General features: G+C 61.0%; 1 long non-coding RNA gene across 1 annotated transcript; it reads left to right on the top strand.

The window, feature by feature from the left end:
• LOC123815109 lies at nt 1-1926 on the top strand. The gene is made up of 2 exons (XR_006785017.1): nt 1-306; nt 514-1926. It is a non-coding gene; the product is annotated as an uncharacterized LOC123815109 (long non-coding RNA).
• The last annotated feature ends 15138 nt before the right edge of the window (nt 1927-17064 follow it).

Consider the following 17064-nt stretch of genomic DNA (forward strand, 5'->3'; position numbering starts at 1 on the left):
CGTCGCAGCTGAGCCGGGCGGGCCTGCAGCTCGGGAGGCAGGGGATGGAAACCGGTGGCCAGCGCGGACGCCGGAACTGCCCGCGTGCCTGCGAGGGGCCCGCGCTTCCTAGCACGGCCTGACGCGGGCTCTGGAGACAGAAGGGGAAACTGAGGTGCAGAGCGGGCAGAGCACTAGTCAGAGGTCATGCAAGGGTCAGGGCTCAAACCCGGAACCCTGGGCTCACCGGCCGGTGCCCTCGGCACCTCTGACTGACGGGCAGGAGGCCGCACCCTCCTCACCCCAAATCCTCACCGAGGCTCCCAGGTGGGTACTGGATTAAGGGAGAAACCACTGGAAGGCGCTTCTGGGAAGGACAACAGTTTAGCAGGCTATCGGGCTGTCCCACGCTTGGTCCCGTGATAACAGTGCCTTCTGGCATTTCTTGAGCACCTACTATGTGTCCTTGGTCACAAAATAAGTGCAACTCAGGCACTGTCCTACGTGGCTGACGTTGACTCACTTGTGCAACAGGCAGCCACCTTCGTACAAATAGTCACAGCCATCATCTTTAAAGCACCAAGCGCCAGGCACGGAGTGGGACAACGGCTAGGCACCTGCTCTGGTCCTCGCACGGGCCCCGTCGGGCAGGCACTGGCCTCACCACCGCTGGCCGGATGAGGAAACAGAGACCTGCGAAGGCGGGCAGCCGTGTCGTCTGGCGCCAGGAGACTGGGCCCCAGAGCCAGCTGGACCCGGGATTCGAACCTCAGCTTCAGCCCTCCCAGCCGTGTGTATGACCTCGCGCAAGCAAGGCAACTTCTCGGACCCTCCGTCCACCCCCCGACAAACGGGGATGGCGATGGCACTCAGGCCTCAGGAAGGCCGACCCGGTGGGGCACACGGATGCCCTCACAGAGCAGTGGGTCGGGTCCCACCCCCACCCCCACCCTGCCGCTTCCTGCGTGAGCTTGGGGCAAGTCGGTTCCCCTCTCTGGGGCCCCGTGTCCCCTGAAACACGGACATCACAACACGTCCGTCACACGATCGATGAGCGGAGCGAATGGGCTGCCGCCCCAGAAGCCCCCCCGCCCCCCGGCAGGGCTGGGCTGTCTGTCCGCACTCCACCCGGAGACCTGTCCTCAGACGCCACCCAGACACTTCCGCCAGGACGAGGGGAAGGGCCGTGGGCAGGAGGGCGAGACACGCGCATTCTCTGCCGCCCTTCCACACGCGTGAGAAATTCAAAAAGGGGAGGCCAGGGGCCCACTTTTCTTCACACTCCCACGCCCGGTCCTCGCTGTGCCTCTCTCCAAAAGGCCTCCTCTTTCCTCTTTGGTTCCGCCCGTGCCCTCCATGAAAATCAGCCCCAACCCCAGCCCCCTTGGTCTGGACTCACGGACCTCACTGTTCCCACCTTCACTCTCACCCACGCGCTGGAACCTCCTCCTGGCATGCCCTTGCTTACCCTAACCCATCTGCCTGGTCTGTACTTCACCCATCCTTTGCCTCTCGGAGTCAAAACCACCTCCTCCGGGGTGCCTGCCCTGATCTCCCCCTGAACGTGAACTCTTCCCGGAGTGTCTCTAAACCTCACTGACCCTTCTCTGTCATGTCACACCAGCTATTTTTGCACACACCACCTCGCATTTTGGCTGCTGTGAGGTGGAAAATTTGCAAGGTGGATTTGGGGGTGGGGAATTGCATTGTCTCCAAAAAATTTTAAAAACCCGCTAAATTGAAAGTAATCAGTCTCTCATTAATCCACTTAAACTTCACAATTCCGTATTAAATTCCTGATTTAGTATTTGTGGAAAACGCTCATGGCGTTCGAAAACAGTCTGCAAACGAGAATGTGCTTTGTTGGGCAAACGCTCCCTGGTGTGCGCGGGCATTGCCAAGAACCCAAAGTCGGTGGTAAAATAGAATGAGGTGCAGATTGCCAAACAGTTTCGGAAGCGAAATTATTGATATCGTTAAAATCCTTCCGTGATTTCGCCAGCTGAGAGGCAGGCCCAGCCTCTGCGTTTCCTCCTCAGCACCCCCTCCCCGGTCTCCATCCATCATGTGTCTTCTCTTCTCCCCGGTTCCGTCCCTTCGGACGCCCCTGCACGGTCCCACCCCCCGCCCCGCACCCTTGCTCACCCCGCCCCACCTCCTGCAGTGGTGCTCTCCACGTTTTTGACGGGATCTGGTTCTTCTTCGGAGCCGAGTCCAAGCACCACCTCCCTCCGGGCGCCCCCGCTCCACCTGAACCCAGGACTCCTGAGGACCCCCTCCTCTGCAGAAGGAGAGGGCTGGAGTGGGTCAGAGGGGTCACACTTATGGCCCTCGAACCAATACAGGCCCGTATATGTATAGATTGGCCCAACATTTAAAAATCCGTCTGGATTACAGCTTCTTATGAAAAACCAGAAGTCGGGGCCTTCCTGCGCCGTGACGCCGGGATGAACGTGCGTAGCGCACACTCGTTAGAGGGGCCTGCTCCTCTCACCTGCCGGGTCACCCGGGGTCGCGCTGGCCTTGCCCTGGAGGCACCTGAGTGTGCAATCCGTACACTGCAGCGCAGGTGCCGGGGCTTCCTTCCGCCTCAGAACTCCTTTCTGAAACACCTCAGGGGAGATCTCCTGATCGGGATGACGTGAGGCATCCCTGCCCAGCTGTCCCCATCCTTACCACCACCATCCTGGCAGCCCAGGTACATCGTCGGCGGACCTTTGCATTCATTGAAGCACAGTTTGAAAGGTTGTGACCGCACCGAGTTCTGCACCCTGCCCCAGAGCTGCTGAGTTATAATCAGGAAGGAGAAGCCTGCCGAGTGGCCCCCCAAGCCAGCTGTCCCGCTCAGTAGAAGGTGGCACCTTCACCCACCCCTGCTTGGGCCAAAGCCCTGGACTCATCCTCCACTTGCGTCTCTTCCTCTCTCTCCCTGACCCTCTCTGCAGATTCAACCCAGCCAATCCTGCTGCGTCCACCTTCGAAATCACCCCAGAATCCAACCGCTCCTCTCACCTCCGCCCCCTCTCCCGTTCTGGAATCCCTGCAGTCTTCCCCCCACCACACACGGCCACAGGGACCCTACTAGATCCACAGTTGCCAATTGGAGGTGACTGTGCACCCCAGGGCACATTTGGAAATATTTTTAAGTTGTCAACAACTACTGTGTGTGTGTGTGTGTGTGTGTGTGTGTGTGTGTGTTCGCTGCGTATTGCTGCACAGCAAATGACCCCAAAACTTAGCAGCTAAAAACAACAAACGTTTATTTTCTCATGGTTTCTGTGGGTTAGGGATCTGGGAATGGTCTAGCTCGGTAGCTCTGGCTCAGGGTCTCTCACAAGTCCTAAATTAAGGTGTCAACTGGGGCCGCAGTCACCTCAAGGCTCCCCTGGGAGAGGACCCCCTCGAGGGGGGGCTTCCTCACGTGGCCGTCGTAGGCCTGGGGTTCTCACGGGCTGTTGAGAAGAGGTCTCAGCTCCTCGCTACAGGACCCTTTCCGTGATGCCGGCCACAGCGTGACAGCTTGCTACTGGCGCGCAGTGGGGAGAAGCCAGAGATGCCGCTCGGTCTCCTCCGACGCACAGGACGGCCCGCGTGTCAACAGGGCCAAGGTTGAGAAACCCTGGGTCTGACCCCTCCAGCCAGACCCTGTCTCGCCTGTGCTCAAAACTCAGGGGCTCCCACATCACTTCCAACAAAACCCCGGGCTCCTCCTCCTGCAGCCCACAGGGCCCTGGGTGATCCGGGCCTCGCTGTCCTCTCTGACCTGTCCCTCCCCTCCCTCCCCCTGCTTGCTCAACCAGATTGCTCTCCTTATCTTTCCCCAACAATGCAAGACTTTTCCCACCTCGGGGCGTTTCCATCTGCTCTTCCCAGCATCAGGACACCCTGCCTCGGACATCTGCAGGGCCAGCCCCTGTACTTTTCTCTGGCCTCCTGTCCCCCCCACCCTGTGGCAGCCCGTATTCCACTGTCCCCCACACCCCTCTCTTCCTCGTGCCGTTGGTGTCTCCACCAGATGGACTCCATCTTTTGCTCATCTGTGTTCTGACTGTCACCCCTGCTCAAACATAAGTGCCTCGAAGGCAGGGAGTTTGTCCCTGCTGGTCACTGCCGCCTCCCCAGTGCTGGGCACAGAGTAGATGCTCAATAAACAGTAACGGAGTGAGCATGTGACCTGGTCTGGCAGGCCTCCTGCAGCGGAACGTTGGAAGCGCAAAGGCCTAGCCGACTGAGCGCTGGTGATTCCTTTGTCTCAGAGGGAAGAGTGCTATGGACCCAGGACACCGTGGTCTTAAGTGTCCGCCGAGCTGCCCTTCCAGGCTGCAGATCCATCCAAGGGCCGCCCAGGCCCTGGGTTGGAGGAGGAAAGACCAGAGGACAGGAGAGGAGGGGAGGCAGGGGCTGGGGGCTGGGCCAGAGGTGGGGGCAGGGGGCGGGAGGCTGAGGCCACAGGTGGTGCTGGCGGTGGGTGACGGACCCCTGCTCGGAAGGCTCTGGGACCCATCACAGAACAAGGGCTGAGCCCGGGGTGACAGGGAAGGGACTTCTGAAGACCTCAGGTGGGAGCCCAGGAAATAAAGGTGGACGATTCGGCCCAGGAAGAAGCCACGTAAAGTGAATTCACTGAGAACCGGGGCCAGAACTTCGGAATGAAGGTTAACCTCAGAGAAACTCGACTGGGACCCTGTCTTGAGAAGTGAGGGAGGGAAAGAAAGTAAAAATAAATTGCTTTCCTCTTTGACCTAACACATTCATCATAAAATTACACACATGCTTCGGATAAACCAAGTGGAGTGTTGATACACTGACATACACTTAAACAACACTGCGTGACAGCACAGTGACACCCTCCTCGTGGCATCTGAGCAACTCGACACGATCACCAAGAGTCTTCTCTGCAAAATTCTTCAGCCTGCACTGTGGCCGGCTGTTCCAGAACCTTCTAAACCAGAGGTGTCCACAGAGTTGAATGTTGTTTGTTGTTTTTCATTGGACTCACTGGGTGACGTTTAAGAGTGAGGACCTCTCTCTCGCATGCGACCTCGGCTCTCTGGCTCCTCTTGATAAATGGACGGGTCTGGGCTGCGCGCCCGCGAAGAGACGGCCGTCCCCGGGGAAGGGCCTGCTCCCTCCCGTCCTCCGCAGGCACCTCCCAGCCCACCTCACTCATCACATTGCCTCCTGGCCCCAAGATGTCTGAGCGTTTGACTCCGCGCCCCAGCGCTTGCCAAGGAGGACGCTGGCGAGGCTATCGGGCCCAGAGAGCGTAAGCAGCTCTGCCAGGCAACACAGCGAGCGGAACGGGGCTCAGGACACGCAGTCCTGCCCGGGACAGGAAGCACCGCCCCCGAAGCCCCACGCACCCCACCTCAGGCCTGCGGACCCTGGCCCTGAGCCCCGGATCACCGGGGGGCGGGGCGGGGGGGCCGGGCCGGGAGTGTCAGGCAGCGGGCCGGAGAAGGCCCCGTCCTGTTTAGGTTTTGTGGTCTCGTGAGTAACCGAGTGGAAAAAAACAAGCTTGAAAAGATAACAATTACAACGAAATTAAATCAAATCAGGCCCGTGACTCATTTATGGAGCCGTAAAAACAGAAAACAAAAACAAGCTGGTTCTGGAGAAGGCAGGCCAGGATGAGGAGGGGAAAAGTCAGGGCAGGGAACAAACACGGTGGCGGCAGCGGCGGCGGCGGTGGCGGTCTCCTGGGCCTGTCAGTTACTCTGACGACGATGATGCGTCAGAGCCGGGCCCGGAGTAGTCAGCCCAGGGCGGGGCTGCAGACCCCAGGTGCAGGTGGGACAGCTGGTCTTGTCCTCCTGAACACCCCCGTGCACTGGCGTGCCTTTCTACTGACGAGGAAACCGAGGCTCAGTGGGACTGGGCAACAAGCCTCAGGCCACGCAGCTGGGAAATGGGAGGATGAGATTCGAATCTGAGTGTATATGAGGTTCAGCCTTCCCATCTGGAAACAGCCGCCTGAGCCCCAGCCCCATTCCCGGAGCGGCAGAGAAGCCAGCGCCCTAGCAGTTCCGGGAGCCCCGGGCGCCCCGGGCGCCCAGTACGGCCGCCCCTCCCTAGTCTCACGTCCCCGTGAGAGCAGTAACTGGACCACACCAGGCAGTGCCGGAGGGGGGCCCAGAAGCTCAGTGGGTCTGGCCCAGGGAGCTGCATACAGAGCCTTGCTCTGCCCGTTTCCCAGCAGCCTCTGCCTGCCCGGGGGTCAGAAGAGGAACCAGAAGCAGACAGAGCCTGAGGGTGCCCGTCCCACAGGCCTGCGATTCCCCAGAGGGCACTCTGACCCAGGACCCAGGACCCAGGACCCAGGGACAGGGCTGTGTGGGTAGCAGGGAGCTGGGCCTGGGACCTGGGCCTGGCAGAGAAAGCAGGAGGCCAGGCTGGAGAGGGGAGGACTGGAGAGGGCGGGAGGGAAGGGGCGCTGGAAAGCGGCTGCCAAAGTAACACCGTTCACTGCACTGGGTATCGAGTGCTTGCTATGGGCAGGGCCTGATGCTGACTAAACACTACTCATTCATTCGTTCGTTCGTTCGTTCGTTCGTTCATTCGTCCTACAAGTCTTCACCGAGCACCTTCTTGTGCCAGTGCCGTGTTGGAGTCTGGGAACGTAAGGATGACCAAGAGAGACAGAAATGGAGCTGCCGTCTCCATTTTCAGAGTAGACAGACAAATAAGCAATAACCAGGACGCAGAGAGACGTGACAAGAGCTCCAGACACAAAGTGAGCAAGAAAGGGAGTGTCAGGGAGCATCGGCGGCCTCACTGAGCTGTGACGTTGGAGCAGGGACCTGAAGGAGCAGGGAGAGCAGGCCATGTTTGGGAAAGGTATTCCAGGCAGAGCAAACAGCCAGTGCAAAGGCCCTGCGGTAGGAGCATGCCTGGCATGTTTGAGGAAGCGCAAGAGGAGGAGTGTGGCCGGGGCAGAGTAAATCCTTCCAAAACCGAGGCCTCCCAAAAGCCAGCGGGGTGGGTATGGCTTTTCTCTCCCCTCACAGAAGAGCAAACTGAGGCTCAGAGAGGAGCAGTGACTTGCCCCGAGCCACACGACCGGGAAACGGCAGCTCCCAGGGCCGAGAGCAAGTCAAGCTGTGCAGGAAGTGGGGAGTGCGCGGCAAGGCCACATGGCCCAGGGGTGGCTTCCAGGGAGCATGTGTCACCTGCTCTGGTCACAGCCGGCGACGCTGCGGTTGTGCAACCTGGAGCCCTGTGGGGAGCTTCGTCCACCCTTGCCCTGCCTGCCAGACCCCGCAGGGTCTGCAGGTCACTGGGTGACCAGGAATCCAGGGGACTTGTTCAGGCCAAGGTGTGAGCGACTGCCGGCTGCCCCCGGCTGACTCCTATCCCCGGGTTGACCTTTAAACGGGTCACAGAAGCAATTTTGCAACCTCAGTTCCTCTGTTTGTTAAGTAACGAGTCCACCAAGGTGGTCTCCAACAGCAGGTGAGGATTCTCGGGCCCCGAGTGAGGCACGACTTCTTCCTGGGGCCACACCGCCAGGCAGTGACGGAGCCGGAGCAGCCGCGGCCTGTCGGCCCAGCAGTCCCCTTCCTCCTGCCTGACCGATGCTTTACCCCGGAGCTCAGCGCCTGGGCCTCTAGCCCCGCCCTGCTGCCATCGCCGATGCCACCCATCGACCCCCCTACACGCCTCCCGCTGTTCACATTTCCAGGCCTTTGCTCGGGCTGTCCCTTTCTCGGGAGGACCTTTGCCCCGCGCCATCTCCCTGACCCATGCGGGAAAAATAAAGCAGAGAGGGGGGCTCAGAAAAGGCTGCCTTGAGGGGTGACATCTGAACAGAGACCTGGAGGGGGTGAGGTAGGGAGGCAGGTGAATGCACGGTGGCTGAGGATCCCTCTGGGCAGAGGGATCAGCACGTTCCCTCTGCGGGGAGAGGCCCCGGGGTAGGAAGGTCCGCGCCTTATTAGAGGAACGGCAGTGAGGCCTCGGGGACGGAAGGGAGTTGGGAGCGGGGAAGTGGGAGGAGACAGGGTCTTCAGAGAGGAGGAGAGTTTGCTGAGGGAGGGGCGTCACACAAAGCCCTGTGGGCCACGGGGAGCACTTCGGCTTTTACAGGGACCTAGGTGGGAGTCCTGGGTTGGCGGGGGGTGGGGGGGGGGGCTCTGAGTTGGGAGGAAACAGGATCCGACTTGGGTTCTAAGGGGATCCCTCTGGCTGTGCGTAGGGAACGAACGGTAGGGGTGAGGGCCCTGGGCAGGTGATGCACGGACCGGGGGCAGAGCAGGTGGGAGGACGTGGGCGGGTTCTGGTTATGTGTCAAAGGTGGAGCTCGAGGATGTGGTGAGCAATCAGATGCAGGGGCAGGTGAGGACAAAGGGCTGAGAAGGCCCCGGGGTTTGGGGGGGGGGCACCTAGAGGATGGAGGAGTCGTGGACGGAGACAGGGGTGGTTTCGGGGGCAGACCGAGAGCAGCGGGCCTGCTGAGTCTGTGGCCCCGATTGTCACCCCAGGGACAATGGGGAGGGGAGACTGGAGACTCTAGTTGGAGTCGGGGGAGGTGTCCAGGTTGGAGAGATGCGTCTGGAAGTCACCGGTGTTTAGACGAGGACAAGGACTGTGTCTGTGGCAACTTGTCGCCCTATTGCCCCTCACCCAGCACCAGGCTGGCTCTAGGGACGCCTCAGGGGACCCTCGGATGAACCCATGAACCCGTGTATCTGTGCCCACCGTGATTAGGACCATGCCGAGGGATTCCTCTCATTGACTCGCTGCATCCTCACCGCTTCCCAAAGGGGCAGGTCCCACCAGAGCTCCATTCACAGAGCCAGGTGTGAAGGAAGTGGCCCGCGGCAGCGCCCAGCACGGGGGAGGTAAATTAGCGGACTGATTAACTCTGGAAGGCTGCTCTGACAGCGGCGCCGCAGGTGGCTCCTGCAGGGAAGGGCCACCTCCAGCTTCTCAGCAGCCCCGGATCACCACACCAGTCACAGGGGCAGGGGGAAGCCAGAGGTTCCTGAGTCACCCACGTTGCCTCCTCCAGGCAGTGGGAAGGATTGCCTCTTGGTGATTCTGGGACCACTGGAAAAGGGCTGAGGGCAGGCCTGCAGCCTCCCAAAGCCAGCAGGAGGAAGGCTAGGAAAGGAGCGTGGGAGCGATGGGGGGCGGCCGTCAACGACCAGTCTGAGGCTGTGAGCCAAGGAGGGAGACTAACACTTTGGGTCAACGAGAACCCCCGACACTGACACGGAGCTCTGGAAACCTCTCTGACGCCCAAAGTGCTCTCCCCCTCACATGCCACCATTCGCCACAGCCGCAACACCCAGTGGCCACTGTTGCACTTGTTGATTAAGCACCTACTATGTGCCAGACTTCTCACCCAAAGTGACCAGCAAAGGAGGAACCGAGGCAAGATTTGAACTCAGATCTACCTGCCTGCCAGACAGGGTTCTTTCCATTGCAGGGCTTGGCTTACCCACTTGGCAGCCATGAAGGATGGGAACAAGGGTTGGGAAGACCCCTGAGGGGTGGGGCGGGGGGGGGAGGAACAAGACACAGAGAGTGTTCATCAGGACCCAGCCTGGGAGAGACGCGGGGTGGAGACTTGAGATTCTAATCTGTAGAACCACAGTGACGATCCCCGTCCTCCTGGCTACCCGGGTCCTCCTGTGATAGGTTATCCAGGGACCGGCCCCTGTTCTGTAAAGGGCCCGGTGGTGGATATTTTCTCCGTACGGGCTTGCGGTCTCTCTCACGACGACTGCACACGGCCATTGCAAGGGGGAGGCGCTTACAGAGGGCGTGTAAATGAACTGGACAAGGCGTGTGCCGACAAAACTTTACTTACAAAAACAGGCTGCAGGTCGGGTTTGGCCAGAGGGGCATAGTTTGCCAGCCCCTGGGTTCAGGAAGGCCAGTCAGAGCACTTGGGACACAGTAGGTCCTCAGTAATGATGAGTTAGCGAGAGGACCCCGAGTTTCCCTCTCCCCACCTGCTAAAAAGAACTCACTACGGCACTTTATCAGGTGCTTTCCTCGTTTCTGAACACACGGGGCTCCAGAGAGCCCGGCACGGTCCTCACTCACACCACTCCGCCCTCTCCAGCCCCGTGAGACGGGCTGTCCGTGGCCCCATTTCACAGAAGCCGGGGCTAAGTGCTCGAGGCCTCTGGCTGGGGTGTGACAAAGCTGAGACTGGAACCCGGGTCTTCTGAAACCAGGCCTGGGGCTCTCTCTAAATGGCCCAGGGTCCCAAGGTTGTCCCCACACTGTGGAGACAGAGACCGGCACCCTGGAGCCCACCCTGGGCCTGGCCGCAGGGCCCGGCTCCAGACGGAACTCAGTCCCCTGTGCCAGTCTTCCCTGCCTGCGGCCTCGGCTCCAGCCCCCAAACCAGGGGTCTCCTGCCTGCACCGTGCCTGGTGCAATGGGGAGGGGGTGACACGGAGACAGAGACCGGGAACAGGAGGGGACAGAGGGATCCAGGAAGACAGAGAGAAACGGAGACACGCAGAGAGATGGGACTCAAGGGGAGGGATGCATCTCCTCCCTTTCCTCCCTCTGGGGACCTGCTCGCGGGCCCAACCACACTCTCCGTCACCACTGACCCCCTCCAAGGAAGGAATGGTCCGCAATCCACACAGTCCTGGCGCTCAAGGGCCCTGGCTCGGGTGCTGCCTGCTCTGTGACATTACACATTAGACAGGGCAGGGGCGGGGGGCTGTCCTCCTCTGAGCTTCCTCCCCCCGATCTGTGACACCGAGGGGACGCAGGGGATGCCGACTCTGAGGACCTCGCCGGCTGGTGCACGAAGGGGGCCAAGGGTTGCGGCACCCACAGGCCCCCAAGGACCCTGTGCTGTCCTGTCCGCGCCGGGGAAGGAGGTGAGAACACGCGTTCGGAGTTCAGGACCCGTTTCCTCAAGGGGTCCTCATGTATTCACTCATTCTTCCAACAAACACGGACCGAGCGCCTACGGTGTGCCAGACGCTGGGCTGGGCGCAGGGGACACGGCAGTGAAGGAGGCAGGTGACAGTCCCTGCCCTGAGGGGGCTGACGTTCTACGGGGGAGACAGGCGAGCAGCCCCCGGGCACACGCACACAGGTGTGCACCCAGCGGGGCGCGCAGCAGCGGGGAAGGCAAACCCGGCGCTGAGGGCAGGGCACGCTCGTCAACCTCGTCACACCGATCCTCCTCCGGGACCCCCGGGACATAGGCACACTTCCTGTCCCCCCTCCCCAGGTGAGGAAGTACACTCGGGAGAGGTGAAGTAAGTTGCCCAAGGCCACACAGCCGTAACAGGACCGAGCCAGAATTTAAATGGGTCCCGAAATCCCGGGGACAAACAGAAGGGCATAACTGGAGATGAGGTGAGTCAAGACCACACTTGCAAGGCAGGGCTGCATGGGGGGCAGGCAGGCAGGAAAGAGGCCTCCACAGCCACCAAACAGGTTAAGAACAGGGGTCTGGGTCCTTGGGTCCACGGCAGGGCCCCCGCCCTGGCTCCCACCACCCCGAGGCCCCAGATAAGGTGACGGCCACACCCAGGCTCAGCCTCCGGCCCTCGCCGCCTGCTGGGAACACACAGTCCTGGGGACTTAGAGGCTCAAAATAGAAAGCTCGAGACCTGGGTGGGAGCCTGGAATGCCCGGGCAGGCAGGTTGGACTCCTGGGCCAGCCTCGGGACTGCCCAACCCGGGGACTGCCCGACGCAGGGACTGGCGGGGCGGCAGAGGCAACAGGGCCTCGGTCCCGTCTGCTACTCTCCAGAAGCAACTTCTGAAATGCCAGCACCTGGATCTGAGGAACCCAGACTCCTCTCCTAGCTCAGTCTCAGACTAGCTACGTGGCCTTGGGCTGGTCCCCTACCCCAAGGGGCCTCAGTGTCCTTATCTGTCAATGACTCCTAAGAGTTGTTCACTCAGTCGGTCAACAAATGTTTACTGAGCACCTTGTATGCTCAAGGCACTGCGCTGGGCACGGGGAATGCAACGGAGAACAAAACAAAGAGCGATCCGTGTCCCCGTGGATAAGTAAGAGCTGTGGTGTGCCAGAAGGTGCCGCGCACCCCGGGGGACACAACGCAGGGCAGAGAACGTGGAGCACTGAGCAGGGGGTGGAGGTGAGGGGTCAGAGAAGGCTCACATGCGGGCGACACCCAGGGAAGGGAGGGAGGGGGCCTGAGGACACCTGAGGGAAGAGTGTGCCAGACAGAAGGAACAGCCTGTGCAAACGCCGGAGGCAGCATGAGCACGGGCTGTTTCAGAGACGGGAGGAGGCCAGCCCGGCCGGAAAAGTGAGTGAGGGGGAGGGGGTGGGGAAGGAGGTCAGACGAGGCAGGGCCGTGTGAGCCGAGGCGAGGACTGGAGGGCGGATTCTCAGAACGCTGGGGACCCGACTCAGCTCGGGAGGGGCATGGGCTGGGCTGCGGTCGTACGGGACCCCCGGGGCTGAGTGTGCAGAGGGCATTTCTGGAGGTCCTGGGTGGAGGCGCTGGGCGGAGGCCTCTGTGCTACTGTGGATGAGCAGTGATGACAGTGGTGGAAGCAGAAGGAAGGACTCGGAGGCCCCTCCGGGCCTCAGGGGGCCCAGCAGGAAGTTGGTGGCGGGGCAGCCCAGCCTGGGAGGCTGGCTGGTGTGTCCAGCCAGAAGCCTCTGACCCCCCCCACCCCCACCTACCGGGGCCTGCGGCTGCCCCAGGGCTGGGAAACGTGCCTGGAATGCCAGCCACGAGGCCCACCGGACAGTGTTCGTGGGACCCTCTGGGGGCTGGGCGGGCACCCCGGCCGCAGCTCTGCCCACACATGGAATTTCTCGGGCCCGCTGACCAGGGTAAGTGATAATTACAGGCCCGAAGCAGAGGGGGAGGGGACCGCAAGCCTGAGCCTCCCCCCACAGCCAACCCCCACTCGCGTTTACTCAGCACCTATTGTGTGCCCGGCCCTCACCACGCGCCATCCTGTCCCGCTGGCACCTCACCCTGGGCCACCGGACCTCCATGTGACCCGTCTGGTAGATGGGGAAGCTGACCTGCCTACAGCCCCATGGCACAAGCCAAGACACGCACGAGCTGCAATTCACACCCAGAACCCCAGACTTGGCCCACTGCTGCGACTGCGCTGGCCACAAGCAGCTCCGGAGACCAGGGTGAATCAGGAGAGGCAGCACTGGACTGTGAGTCCCCTGGGACCTTCTCCGGGCCTCGGCCCCTCCGACTGCCACAGAGGCATGCATGCGCTCGCGCAGTCGCTCGCTCACGAACAGTCACGGGGCACCTGCTCTGTGCCGGCGGCCAGGGGCCCGGCAGTGAACAAGACAGACACAGCTCCCCTCCTGGGTGAGGGTGGTCTTCCAGCGGAAGGAGACAAACCTTCCCACCCCAAAACATAAGCCTGAGAAAGCAGAACTGGTACAGATGGGGAAATTGAGGCACAGAGGGGCCACCCACCGGCCAGGGGCTGCCCGGCCGGAGAGTGCCGCATGCACCGCCCTCCTGGGCCTCCCATGTCCAGGACAGCGCTGGCCCCAGGGACACACACGGTGGCCTTCAGCGGGATGCAGCTGAGCTGCCTGACCTGCGTGACCTTGAACGAGTTCCTCCACCCCTCAGAGCCTCAGTTTCCTCATCTGAAGAAAGGAATCATTTAAAAAGTTAAAAACTTAAAGAATGTTTTTAATGGCTATACCCACAAGGTTTTTGTGGGTATTCAGTGGGGCAGTAAGTATAAACGGTTTAGAATGCACACGTATAAACGGGCTTACATGAAACAGTGCCTGGCACGTAGCAGTCACTCATGCACAGGAGCCATCATCGTTACAGCTGTCATTCTTGTTTAGGGACCTCTGAGTAATGGCCAGAGCCTAGGCCTGCTCCTTTGGGACAAGATGTTGGCTAGGTACCTCCCCAGTTTCCTGGGTCCCCCAGCTTCTTGCTCAAGGATGCCCGAACTTTGGGGAAACAGAAGAGGAGGAGGAAGGGGTGGAGGCCTAGGCCAGGCCTGCTAGTGGTAAGTGCGGACAGTGACCCCGCCTGAGAGGCCCCCATCCACCCAGCCACCCAGCCACCCACCCGCCCATTCCACGCAGGGGACACTTCGTCTTGCACAAGACAGGAAGGAGGAGGCCCAGGGTGGTGGCGGGTGACGCCAGGACCCATGTCCACCCGGCTGCAGACAGAACGGGCAAGGGCGGCCCCAGCCAGGCTTCCTGTGCCCCGAGCGCTGGGGCAGAAAGGGGAAGTGGGGTCTGGGGTCACAGGGAGAGGGGGCAGCACCTTCCCCTCCTCAGCCCAGTTGTTCTGCCCGCCCTTTCTGATTCAGGGACCCCGAGTTCAAATCTCGGCTCTGCTACCTTCCGGCTGCGTGACTTTGGACAGCGCGGCTCTCAGGGCTGGTGTTCCGTTGCTGCTGGGGAGCGGGGCAGCCTCCCCTCCGAGCCTCCCGGCCCTTTGGGGGCGTTGCTGTAACCATCCCCATTGCACAGACGAGGAACCCAAGGCTACAGGGTGTTTTCAACCGACGTCTATTATACTGAAATATTTAGGGGCACCACAGGGGAGGGCAGGCTGGGGACACAAAGGTGAGGCCAAGTGACCTGTATAGGGATACTGGGGCCCACTGCAGGCATTACTAATCCTGGGCCCACCGCAGGCATTACTAATCGATTACGATTCTCCTTCCCTGGAGCCCAGAGGCAGCCTCAGGACCCTGCTGGACACAGGTCTCCAGCACCCGAGGCCTGGGCGAGCAAGGAGAGGATGCCGGCCTGCTCCCTCCCAGCAGTCGGCTGGGTCACAGGAAAACTCCCATGAAAGAGGCCGCCCACTGGCAAGCCACCTTCGGGTATGTCTCTATCATCGGGGACCCAGGAACACACCTACCCCTGCCAGCGGGGACCCTCAGGGCCCGCCCCCGGAGACAAACCTGAGCCGAGGAAGGCAAGCAGGCATCGGCCCAGTGGGGCTGCAAAGGGAACAGCCAAAAGGGCTGGAGGGTGGGGGCACTGGGACAGCAGGATATTGGGGAACCACAGGCAAAGCCTGGGCTAGGGGGACGGTAACAGAGAGACTGGGGCTGGGCCTGCCCCTGGGGAGGGGGGCTGGGCTCCAGGGAGGGGCCGGGAGGGGCCGGGAGGAGGAAGGCTGGATGGCCATCACGCTGTGGGCTCCACCAGCAGTGCCAGGGAAAGTCCAGAGCCCTCAGCCCCTGGTGGATTGTGTAAAAGGACAAATGAAACCGAATGCACAGCCCCGGGCCTCCTCCCCCCCACCCCCCCACCGCCTGCCCGGCCACCGATTCCTGTATTCACTGTCATCGGCCTGGTCCAAGCCACCAGTCTCCCTCCCCTGGACATCCACAGTGGCTTCCAACCTGGCGTGCTGCCTCACCCTTGTCCCCAACACGCTCTTTCCACGTGGCAGCTGGACGGATCAAACATGTAACCCCAACCAAGTCACTCCCCAGCTTCAAGCTTCCAGGACTGCCCGTCACATTCAGGATGAAATCCAGATGCCTGACCCTGGCGTCCAGCCCTGGACATCTGCCTCTGCCCCTCCGACACCGCCTCCTACCTCCTGCCCCACCACCCAGGCCTCCCCAGGAACACCAGCTTCTTTCTGTTTCTCAAATCAGCCAACCTGATTCCCACCTCCAGGCCTTTGCTCATGCTGTTCCTCCCACCGACAACACGGTTCCCCTGTATGTTCCCTTGGTGGATGCATCTCCTTATTCAAGTCTCAATAACTGCCGCCTTCTCCCAGAGCTCCCTGTCCCCAGGGCCACCCCAGACACCTCCCGCCGCCCTCCACCGCACCCCCTCTGTTCATGTCTCTGGAGCTCATGCCTGTGCCTGGAAGCATCTACTTATTTGTTTACTTGTTTGTCTACCTCCCCCGCCAAAACACCAGCTCCACGAAGACAAGCACTGTGTCCACCCTGGTCACTGCTCTGTCCCCAGCACTTGACCCACGGTAGGTACTCAACAGATATTTGTTGGCAGATAGCGAGAGGAAACAGCTTAAATCACCTAGGGAGTTCTCACTGGGATCTTCTGAGTCCCCCCCACCCCCCATTCACTGCCCGACCCTGGGAATGACAGCTTAGTTCCTCACGTACCTCAGCTGGGGTACAGGGCTGGGGAGAATTCTGACTGCAGCGGGAAAGATGATCGATTAGTGATGTCTGCCACAGACCTAGCACAGCCGTGGGGCAGCTGCAGGCACGTGTCTGCTATGTTCATTGCTGTCTCCACAGCAGAGAAAAATGCCTGGCACACAGTAGGTGCTCAATAAATATTTGTTGCGTGGCAAACACGTGGGTTCTCTATCTGACTGGCTACTGCTGTCAGGAAGAAAAATAGCTTTGGCTCATTGGGGCAACAATCCGCAGCCAGCCAACCAGCGAGGCCCCCGTGTGCTGATCCTGCGAGGGGACAGCCAAGGTGATGGTGCTGCACCAAGGTCGCCCACCTGGGTTCGGCGAACCCCAGAGTTCTCTGAGAACCCGGTCTCGCATCCTGCGAGAGAGAGTGAGGCCTCCGCAGGTTCCTGCCCTCCCGGGACATCCCTAGCCTTGTCCCTACGGTCCAGAGAGTGAGGACAGGCGGCCTTTGCTTCCCTTTCGGGCACGTCACAGGGCTGCGGTCAAACGGAAGCAGGGCCTCTGCCCACCCAGGGCGCGGGCCCCCAGGGGCCCCACCCTCCCCATTCCCAGCCCAGACCCTTCCCAGCTGACCATGGGCTGTCAGTTCCTCGTTCCTCTTTTCTCTAGGCAGGAGGAAGTGGGCTGGCCCATGGGAAGACCCAGAGACTCAGTTTCCTCCTCTGACAAGTGGGCTCAACCCCTGGCTCCTTCATGAAAGATGCTAAGACAGGTGGGAAGGCAGAGGTGCCTTGGGACCCTGTCTCCCCACTGGAACCTCCCCAAGCTCCCCACTGGCCTCAGCATCGGACCCGGCTGCTCTCCCCAGGCAGCCTGCCCTGCCCAGCCCCCAGCCTTCCTCGATCCCCGCTCCCCCTCACCTCACAGCTGCAGCCACGCGGTCTTTCAGCGTCACCTACGCACTGTGCTCTGTCCCACCACATGGCCTTTGCACGTGCCGTGCCCACTTGCTGGAACATT

The sequence above is a fragment of the Phyllostomus hastatus genome, unplaced genomic scaffold (assembly GCF_019186645.2).
Source record: "Phyllostomus hastatus isolate PE091 unplaced genomic scaffold, TTU_PhHast_1.1 phas_contig_17, whole genome shotgun sequence".
Classification (NCBI taxonomy): Eukaryota; Metazoa; Chordata; class Mammalia; order Chiroptera; family Phyllostomidae; genus Phyllostomus; species Phyllostomus hastatus.